Here is a 10704-nt window from a genome sequence, read left to right on the forward strand (position 1 = left end):
GGTCGGAAAGTTTCCTTAGTTTGATAGGGTATTAATAATCCTTATTTAATCCAAGCGCCACCTGCTAGCAGCCTGCATCGCAGCAGCGCACATATTCTCGCCCCAAAGTCACCTCACACGGCGACAGCGGGAACCAGAATGACGTCACACGGGGTTTTCCCAGCATTCATACTTAGCTGTTGCGTTTTCGCGCGCTTGAAATTTTTCACCTTTCATTTAATCGCGAAAAATAGATATCGTCATTTAAAAATCTCATAGCATGAAATGCGCACTCCAGGAGCGATAATCTTTCGATTTAGGCAATGAAATAATGAGAAAACGAACTTAATGATAATCGTATTAAAAATCTTGTCTATTTTTAAGCGTCTGGGGGGCGTGCCCCCGTGCCCTCCCTCTAGATCCGCCTATGATCACGTATGATTTTTGTTGTCTCTTTGATCGTATCAATGTGTGTGCCCACCCGCCAGCATGTCCAACAGCAAAAGTTTTATGACGTGACGTAGCAAACAGTAATGAGTAAAAGACGCAAAGGTCCCGTCGGACAAAACCAGAAGTAGCACTAGGGGGTTTGAGAGTATGAGACGCACATATGCACTAACTTTGGTCGCAATCCACGCAACCGTATGGAAACACATAGTAGACAGACAATCAGACATCCTCTTAAATCATATACGCATAGATTTGCTCCACATGATAAACTTCAGCTCCAATGCTTGTGCTCTTAAAAATGATGCTTTCCGTTGTTTACTTGAAATGAATTTCATCTGTCACATTGCCATTATTTTGCGTTTCAGTCACCTATAAACTGGATGGATTTAAACTGAACTTTTTTCAAACATTCTTACTAGAGATTTTTCGTGCATATCTCAACTTTAGTCATATATTCTCAGTCAAAACGTAGGATTACACAATTTTTAGCCCTACGGGTTAATTTAAATGACTATATTTTGTGTTTTTTCTCCTTAATAAGTTATTGCGGAGATTATTTTCACAGTGTATTACATTTAATTGCAGTTTTCGTACTTACCTTACTTATCTCATTTTTTTATCGTTATAAATAGGGTATATGATCTATTTGTGAGAGATATGGCGTTCCATCCACTGTTAATTCATGTGCTTCGAGGTGAGGAGTCACCTATTAGTTAAATGATGCAGTGAAGTTGTTCCAATGATTTAATTTTACCATCAATTGCTTTATCTTAATAGCTTTGGGATCAAATGGCACTCCATTATTGATACACGCTTATCAGTTTCCACTAGTTATTAATTTTCGTCTATCTTGAAATAGCAATTGAAAAAAACCAGTCATCATTTCTATGTGAGATCGTTTCATAGATGAAAGAATAAGCCTCAAGTGTCCATAAATGGTTAGTACGCCATTAAATGGCATATCTGTATGGGTGATTGTGACTTAATTGTGCGTACTTAGGTATAGGTAATGTTTAAAATGATATTTTTAACGAGCCAAATAGATGGTCAGGTGGCCTTAAGATATTCGTATTTTAAGTATTCATTATCAATGAAAAATTTGCATTTTATTTTTAATTTTTTTTTAACTCAATGATGTTATGCGAGATTTTTTTTTCTTTTATATGAGGCATCATTCATTGACCGATGTTTGTTACTTATAATGTATTGCAGTCGTATCAAGACACATCTCAGCCGTAAGAAATTGGATTTTTACGGTTTGGCTGATGACTTATTTATGATTTACTTGGAGAGTCCTATGATCAATTTTTTTATTGTGTTGGTGTGCATGCCCCTGAAGTAAGATAAAATTTTTTGCTGTGTTCATCATTTACCTTCCGCGTCAGTCGCTAAGGTTAGAGGTATTTTTTATGAGCTAGGCGATTTTCGGATTACATTTCACCACTTGTTTGTGAATTTTTGGCCAAAAGCAACACTATATTCATTCCCCAGCCTCCATATTCACGATACTTGGCTTCGTGTGACTTTTTATATTTTAAAAAAATTAAGAGAACCTTAATGAGTCAACGTTTTGTAAGCTTAGATGGCATTGATAGAAATCGCTGACGTTGCTAAAGGCTGTCCCAAAGAACGAGTTTCAGGAGTGCTTTGGTAAATGGAAGAAGTGCTACCACAAGTAAATGATATATAATGGGGACAATTTTGAGGAAAAACAATCAATAGAATTACCCCTATTTTCACGTATTCCTGTTTACTAGGCAGGATAAATCGTACCCCACCTTTCAAAAGAGCTGTCACCCATAGGGTATAAAGATATCGAAATTTTATATAAGTTGTCGATTTCAGTTTTACCATATTGATTATCGGTTCACTATTAATTATTCAACATCAAGGGCTGGTATAGAATTAAAAAAAATAACTCTAGCGTATCCGTCGCTATGCTAAATGGTTTATGTCGAGCACCGAAAAAACTAAGTGGATTTATGATCTATCAAAAGAGCCAAAATTTTATTTTTTTTAGTCTCCAAGCGTTTTTTTTTACGTGGTATCCGATCCTCCCCTCCCCCCACAGTGCTATCTCGCACCTAGGTGCCAAAGAGATAACAATCCGTTGGGGATGGTGCTTCCGATATATCGTCATTTGGTACGTCCCTCGTGGTCGAGAAAGAAGGTTATATAAATTAGCCATATTTGCTCTCATTTTTACCGTAGATTGGAGTTAAAAATACAATTAATTAATGAGTGTACTCAGATTCGCAGTAAGTTATATCTAACGGTTCAATCTGCGACCACGATAATCCCTCATGGAATTGTGAAATTGGGTAAATATAATTATTGTCGAGTATTTTGTACCAGGGAAGAGCCCTCTCTCGAACTCTTAATCTTAATCAATTTCTTTATTTAAAATGGAGGAGAGCAACGAGATTTTGACATGATGGAATTCTAGTGCCTGACAGGAGGGACCCGTTAAGAGTCATATTCCAGTATTGAAATGATCTTGGCACTATAGTGCTTATAAATTCCTAAAGGTATCTTGGAGGTGATCTTCTCTAATTAAGATAAGCTCTTTAGCTTGAGCGAGGAGACAATATTTCAAACACGAAGACCGTTCGAACCTTGTTGCCGGCAAATACTGCATGTGAACTGAATTTCTAGTGAAACGATTTTGCGACGCATGTCCTCCCCTCTTGCGGTAGCTTATCAGGAAGATATTATCAGCCATCAAGCTGATCGCGTTGACATAGCGACAGATATATAACATTTTTTTCTTCGAAAAGAGATATCAATCCGTTGGCCGAATGGAAAACTTGAAAAAAAAACTTTGCTATCTAGAGTAGCTTATTACGAGCTTATTTGATTGTGTCATTGAGGTATCATTCGTCGCTCTTGAGATGACATGATTTTTAAGTCTGGCGATAAATTTATAGGTGTCGTCACCTTCGTCTCCTTGTGATAATTATTTTGCTGCGCGATAACCTCCAGGTGGATCAGGAGGTGGTATGACGATTACGGAATGCCCAAGCAACTTTTCGTGCTAAAGTTTCGATTTCCAAAATTTCACGCGGCATATTCCAAGTATTTTGACGCACACAAATCATCGTAATATCATTAGCCTTTCACAACAGTTTTACGTAACAGCACAGAGCTTGCTATCACAGAGTGGCATTGTTCATTGATTGCTCTGATGGATTCGATCGTACATTTAACAGGTCTACTCTAGCACTCATCCGCCATTCAACATCATGACCAGTGGTTTGTGACCTCACCTAAATGCTAGTCACCAAGTTTCCGATTATTTATTAGTTTACGCAGCAAGTTTTGCCTGGAGCATTTTTTTTGCTTTTTCAGTGCATGAAAGTCTGGTTACGCGACACACTTACCCCGTGCAACACACAGTCACTTTCAAATTTTTTTTGGAACATAGTTTGTGGCGCCGCCTCTGCTTCTCTAGGAAATTTAGTTTCAACTAGTCCTTTAGCGGTACTTGGTTACGCACCGCAAATATTTAGTTTGTGCATGACCATTTCCTCTATGGGAGAAGATACTTACCTATGGCAAATGTATTATTTCTGTTGGATTTAATTATTATTCTGTGCACATTTTTTTGCCCGGCTTTCAGTGTTGGCTTTTATTTTAAGAATAGTAAGACGCTAAGTGCATAATTATGTTGCTGCCAGGTGGACAACGTGTGCTCCCGAGATTGTGACAGTTGAAGGGTTGGGTCCCCGTCGAAGAATGACTTAATCTCATATTTTTCATCTCGTGCAATCGTGTTTTAATTGTTTACAGTTTTATACTCGAGTCTTTTTTAATGGTAATGAGTGATATACAAGTTAGTAATAGGGCGAGGGATGAAGTATCCTTTTAAAAATGGCTGCATTTGGAAGATTAGAGATTTTCAAAAGAGAGTAACTCGGCGGTAAATGGTGGATAAAAACGCGGCGTTGGCGTTAATTTAGGGTGTAAAGATGGATGGATCTAACCTGTATGGACGGAAAAGCTTCATCTTTTAGGCACTGAGTCTCGTATATTGCTCATATCTTATATATAGGCTACTTAACACTAGAACCGCTGAACTTTCCAACCCCACCAAAACCGCGGCATGGGACTTGTTTGTCCCATTGACAAAATACGTTGATCCTGTCATGTTTCATTATAATTGACGGTATTTTTGTGGTTTGTGTGAACAAAACACGTGTTTAGGTAATGTTTAAAACGTTTTATTAAGTATAACTAGGAATACAGTAAACTTATTTTGACAGCAAAAGTGTTGTGGGCAGAGGTGACGCGGCCGGCGCAGTGCACAGATTATTCCCTTCTGCGCTTCTAACTGGAAGAATAACGGTATCTGTGCATCGATCCCCTTCTTAATAAACTGTTATTATGCGAAATACCAAATAAGTGTACAAAAAAAACTGAAATTGTATGTTTTCCCCATATGGGACAAAAAAGTCCCATCCCGCGGTTCTAGGTAAATCGTCGTTTTTCTCGCGAACCAAACATCGTACAATATATTCGATATAACCATTCGAAAGAACATAAAAAATGAGTAAAAGTCGGTAAATTTCAAAGGGATCAAACCACTAGTACATGAATGGCAAACATTTACAACGGGCGATGGGACAAAAAAGTCCTGTCCGCGGTTCTAGTGTTAAGGCAGGACTAAAACAAATAGCACGTGAGCAAATTAAGGCTAAATACGACCGTACCAGCGGGTTAGAGGCGTCATCTTCGAGGGCGCCCTTATCGCACTGGTAAAACCCAATCCACACTTTCAATAGGGGTTGCGGCTGGTCCTGCAGCAGAAAGAATTATCGCTGTTTCGATAGATAATGGGAGGGGTAGATTAGACGTGGGGACTCAGTCTTCCATGAAATTATGTAGTTGCAATATTTTTTTAGAAAATAATTTGTGAGCAAATCAAGACCATAATTTTACTTTTACATAATAACTTCCTTCTTATGAAAATGCAATATTCAATAATCAAATAATAGAAATGTAGTTCCATTGATCTCTACTTAATTAGCTAAATTTACTTATGGATTTTTTTTTTCCTAATAGATGACGTTAGTTTCTTCTAGAGCTTTTGAACATGGTCCCCATGCTTTTGACACTGAAAGTTGCCACAGGACACGAGGTCAAGCTCGTTGCATTTCTAAACTTTTTTTTGTGTGCTATAAGCTTATTTTATGATTCACAATCAGCTATTGGTAAAAATAATGACATATAGTAATACTCTGATGATATGGTTGTTTTGAGTTTCAATATTTTCAGATTCAATGCTAAAAACCAAACGAGTAATAAATAAGACATTCAATTGTCGGTCTCGATGGCGGCGGGGTAACGCCCTCGCCTGCGAAACAAAAGGTCGCGAGTTCGAGTCCCACCTGGGTACTGTGCCCCTATCGAGGTAAATATTCGTGCACTTGTTATTGTCGAAATTTTATTGAAGCCCGATGTAAAAGGCGAATAAATGCTGTTTTCAATGGAATGTAAATAAGTAAAACTTTAAAAGTACCCAGTAGGGATGAGCGGAATAGGGTAGTTTCCTTCATCAAAGAAAACGAAAGGCATTGATTGCGATTTGTTACCCACCATTAGTGTATTCGTTATACACAAATTATTTGGTTTTTGAAATACCGGTTTAGACGAATGGCAAGGGTCAAATTTTATCCTCATTTGAAAAAGGCCAGATTGGCGCCCATGCGATTCCACTCCGCATGACGTCACAGGGACCTAGTTTCTACACGAGAGGATAGGAGTTATACATCGTCTGAGGTTGCCAATGCATGCATGAGGCACAGAGCTCAGGGAGACATGTCTTAATAATCTCCTATTAAAATTGGCTAAGTTCGGAAAGTTTTCTTCGTTTGATAAGGTGTTAATAAACCTTTTTTAAGCCAAGCGCTACCATCCAGCAAGGTACTCAGCTATCTGCTAGCATCCTGCGACGTATCAGCGCTAAGCCTCGCCTCAAGGTCACCTCACCGGGCGGGAAGGGGAACCAGAAATACGACGTACGGAGATATTTCCCGGCATTCATACTTAAGCGTCGCGTTTTCGCGCGCTTGAAAATTTTCACTTTTCATTTAATCGCGAAAAATAGATGTTGTCATTTAAAAATCTAAAAGCGTGAAATACGTACTCCAGGAGTAATAATCTTTCGATTAAAGCAATAAAAAAATAATAGGAAACCACCCTATTGTGACTTTCCAATCACTTCGTTACCTGTGACTGCAACTCACCAGTGACGGTGTTTCTTAACTGTGACGATCACGGACGAGAATCACTCATAAAAGTCAACCGTGATTTGTGGCGCTGCTATTCCTGCTATTTTGTCCAATTCCAACGAATGAGCCTTTTGCAAGAGGAAGGAAAAAACTTGTGAAAATTGGAAAATTAGGCATACTATTTTTTCAGGGAATAGTTCCGATTCTGAGTTTATATTACGATACTTAGTAAATTTGATATGGTGAAGGAATTGATTAGTGACAATCAATAAATTCCCGTCGGCATGTTTTAACACGTTTTATATTCAAATCGTTGGCAGTATACTACCTAATGGATATCTTAACAGATGAATAAGACACCTTTCACTATATTTAACATTGCCGCAGTTGGTAGCAGCCGAAGCTATCCATACCGTACCTATTCACAGTCGCATTGATTTCGGGTATTTAGTGATTTAGTCGCTGACAGTGATGGCTACTTCTCTTAATCACAGGAAGCGATGTATCGCAAATGACTTGCTAGAAGCCTGTTCGCCGAATCCACAATCACAGTGATTTCGAGTATTAAGTCACCGACAGTGACTGCTACTTTTCGTAACCGTGATTCAAGCACAGCGATATATCGCTCATCGCTAGTACCAGTCTACATCTACTTCTACATAGTACCCTGCGAGCCACCTCTAGGGTGTTTGGCAGGGGGTGATCAATCACCAGCATGCAGCATGCAATTGGATTCCCACATGCACAACTTAATATTATAGGCAACTCAAGATATCTTTTGGCGTCCCCCTTAAGTGTTTTCTATATCCGCTACTGGTCTGTGGTGCAATAACGAATCCATACTTCATCACCATGTATCGACGCAGAAAGTCCTCAATATTGTGACAGAAAAGTGCCGAAACTACCTCAGAGTTGATCACGCCATTGCGTTTGTTCTACACGATGTATAAACGCGGCACTTATCTTGCCGAGACATTTTGTTATAACCAATTTTATGAGCAAAATTAAAGCGACTGTGGCCTCAAATATATCGCGCGCTTTGATTCGTTTGTCACTTAAAACCATATCGTGACTTTGGTCAATCATTTCGGGGGTAGACACTTCTTGAAGGCGTCCGAAACGATGTTCATTATTCTACATGTACGGCCACGTTTAAATTTATTCAGTTATTTGTCAATAGTTGAAAACACAGGACAAGATCTTCCATAAACTTCATTTTCAAATTAGCTTTCATTTCTTTCGGCGTAAATCTTTGTAAAAACCTCACCACCTCAGGAAACCCACTTTTATCCATTTTTACAAAAAAAATGAAAGTTGTCCACTACAATCGGAAACAAAAATAAAATTTTGGGGTGGATACAGCTGGAACTGTAGCAGCTGACTAGTCAGAAGTGCTGCTTACTGTGAAAAATTATTTTTTGGTACTAATAGAGCGATCCCTCGGAAATTATAAGGACTTATTGAACTACTCTCGTGTTAGTAACCCGATGAAAAATATAAGATTCGGATGATGGTAAGTTTTGGCGATAAATATTGCTGATAAAGAAATCTGTAACGCGATTTTGAACACTGATAAATCGCATGTAGATTATTTTCATTTTAATTAAATTGCTTAAAATTAAGGCTCCATTTTATAACTATGTCAAGTGATTATTTGTAATACTTCTTAACGTTTATATTGATTTCGGTTTGTGTGTTGCGTTTTGAAGGCATACCATTTACGGCATAATAACAACATCACTACTGAGACGTCACACATTGCCTTACGACGTCATATATTACCTTATCACATATAGGTAGTTATGAAATTTTTACTGTCAAAATGTAATTAAAATTTCATTACCTCGTTGGTGTTAAGGTAGATAACTATAATGGGCGATGCTTTGTAAACTACGGCTAAGGGAAATAAATAAGAGAATATCACAGGAAATAGAGTGGAAAAGCCACACATTTTTATTTCTCTCTCACAGCAAAACTTACCATTTGTCACATGAATTATTTTTCGGAAATTTGAAGAACTCATTGCCGGTTTATTGCTAAATGTGTAGGACAGCGTTAATTTCGGTTCCATACATCCCTGAGATATGCTTTTCCGATGTTTTTCTTGTACCTTTAATCTCCATAATTAGTCTAGACAAGAATTATTAACATCATTTTTTGATCAATGGATGCAGATGATAAAAATCGTTGCATGTATTAAAAAAAATACTCTGGAGTTTTCGTTTCCTAATGAAATGAGAAGGATCTATCAAATCTAAATCCGACCAAGTTGCTTCTTTGGTCAACGATTCATTTATTTCAATTTTTGATTATTATTTATATAATATTAAAAACTACAAAATAGATATCAAATAATTAAATTTTTTTGAATAAATAAATAAATCGGTGTCTCAGGGTACGTTTTCTGGGAAAAAGTGAAATAAATTAAAATTTGTAAAAAAATTGCAAAGAAATTATTTTCGAAAACGGAAATAAAATTAAATAATTTTTATTATAATATAAGAGATAAAATTGCTAAAAAATGTGAATTTTAATCTATTGTTTATCTTAAGAGAAAAGATTTGTGATAATTAAATAATGAGTTATTATTTATTAATAATACTACAGTAATTCTGAGTAATCTATAAAATATAAAGTACATTAATCGATAATTTAATCTTATAAGTATTGCTATAATTATTCATCCAATGGCAAGTGAATTTAAATAAATATGTGAATAAAATAAACAAATTGGTGGCCAAAGAAGCAGCCTGGTCGAATTTGATGGAATGACTTGTGTACATTTGTCTCAAATAAAATACATCGAGAACGTTTTTGAAAGTATTTTTTTCGCGAAATTTTTACACATTTGACTTTATTTCACTTCCTTCCAGAAAACGTGCCCTGGAAAATAAATTTCCTTTTAACTCTCTAATCAATTATTCTCTGCCGATGATCTTATTTCAATCTAAATCTATTTTGCTTGAGATACAAATAAGCAGTAAAATGTATTTAATTCCATGTCCCGTTATATGTCAATTTTAGTGCTAAAAAATTGGTAACTAACCTTTCTCAAGGCCTCCATCTCATAACCAATCGAAGGTTATATTTCAAAATAAAAGCTTATCTACCTTCACATTGAGAAAATAAAATGACTTAAACCTCAGAATTGCTAAACGTTTACATTTTTCTTCTGCACTGTGCTAAGGCTTCTACTTTACAATATTGTAAATACGTTATCACATAAGTGTATGGATGTACCAATTGTCCCAGACCAAGGTAATATGGCCAATAAATTCAATAGTAAGCCATCAATTCCGCCAATTTTGTTTATTTATATTATTAACAAAATTCTTTTGACGAAATTGATGCTAGAGCTAAATTAAAGGTTTGGCATGGAGATCAACTGGTTTTCAAGATGACTAATGCGATAAAAACATATTATATTAAATTAGACTATAACGTTATTTATCGATGCTATTTAACTAGGCCGATGATTTCCACTACAACAGTATAATCGTGATCTCAAGTTAAAAAAATAGGCACAAGACGTGAGAAATCGTGAATCTAAAAGCACCGCTTACCAATCCGCAATGGAGTCATTCACTCAAACCCCAAATAGCAATTTGTTAAAAAACTTTTGAAGATGGAAGGGAAAGATACGTTCAATCGCTAAAATATTTTCGTCCGGCAGCCATTTCCTCGTAAAGTAAGAGAGAAAAAAAACAATAGTTTCCGCCCATTTTTGATGAATTGGTGACGTCATCAGAGTTCCGATTCATTGATTCGTTCAGGGAGAACCGAACCTATCGAGGGAAGTAATCGCTCATTGAAGTGAGAACAACAATGAACCATGTGAAGTCGCATCTAGGAGCTTCATTATGGCTGATAAGCGGTATAAGCTCGTGACGTCATCAACTTATCTGTGAAAGGGTTAAGGCTGTGTATGTTTTTCGTCGTAAATGGCTTGATAAGTGGGCGATAGAGTGGAAAACGGAAAAATTCACGCCTAACTATGTTTTAAACTCTATCATAATCTACAGAAAACAAAAATTGGAGCTCACCA

This window comes from Ischnura elegans, chromosome 5 (assembly GCF_921293095.1).
Source record: "Ischnura elegans chromosome 5, ioIscEleg1.1, whole genome shotgun sequence".
NCBI classification, from domain to species: Eukaryota; Metazoa; Arthropoda; class Insecta; order Odonata; family Coenagrionidae; genus Ischnura; species Ischnura elegans.